The sequence below is a fragment of the Etheostoma spectabile genome, chromosome 17, assembly GCF_008692095.1.
Source record: "Etheostoma spectabile isolate EspeVRDwgs_2016 chromosome 17, UIUC_Espe_1.0, whole genome shotgun sequence".
In the NCBI taxonomy this organism is placed as follows: Eukaryota; Metazoa; Chordata; class Actinopteri; order Perciformes; family Percidae; genus Etheostoma; species Etheostoma spectabile.
The window spans coordinates 8,228,846-8,229,327 of NC_045749.1; the positions used below are offsets into that span (position 1 = coordinate 8,228,846).

The following is a 482-nucleotide window of genomic DNA, read 5'->3' on the forward strand; positions in this document are numbered from 1 at the left end:
AAAAGGAAATGACCCCATAAAAACAGTGACGTTCGCAGCCAGAAAATGTCTGCTTCCTGTTTTCCCAGTATTGTAGCTCCATTGATGATGGCTTTTTACTAGTCGTCAGGCACAACCTCAACTCAGAGTTAACATACTCAGAGTCGACTCACCTAACTCAGATCAGCTGTTCTCGAACTGAAAACTCTGTTTCGCTTCACAAGGTAAGTCAACTCAGAGTTCAGGCTCAGTTTGTTGAACTTCCTTTCTGGAATAGCCCTCTGGAATGGATAACTCAGAGTTTCCCTCATCTCAGGGTTCACTATGTGTTTTCACATAAGCTGCTTTCTGGAATACACCCTGGTTCTCCTAGTGTTCTTTGAGTTATGTCAAATGTTTAAGCTGACTGAATAGCTAGGCAAAGGGATTTATAGTGAGGCCAGTACACAGTACAGTACAGTTATTTGGACTTCTTCAAATTGAACATGATAAAGTATCCTTTT

At 41.3% G+C, this 482-nt stretch overlaps 1 protein-coding gene across 2 annotated transcripts in view; it reads left to right on the forward strand.

The window, feature by feature from the left end:
- p4ha1b (prolyl 4-hydroxylase, alpha polypeptide I b) overlaps positions 1-482 on the forward strand; it is a 17,187-nt gene that overhangs the window by 14,480 nt on the left and 2,225 nt on the right. The window lies entirely within an intron of this gene.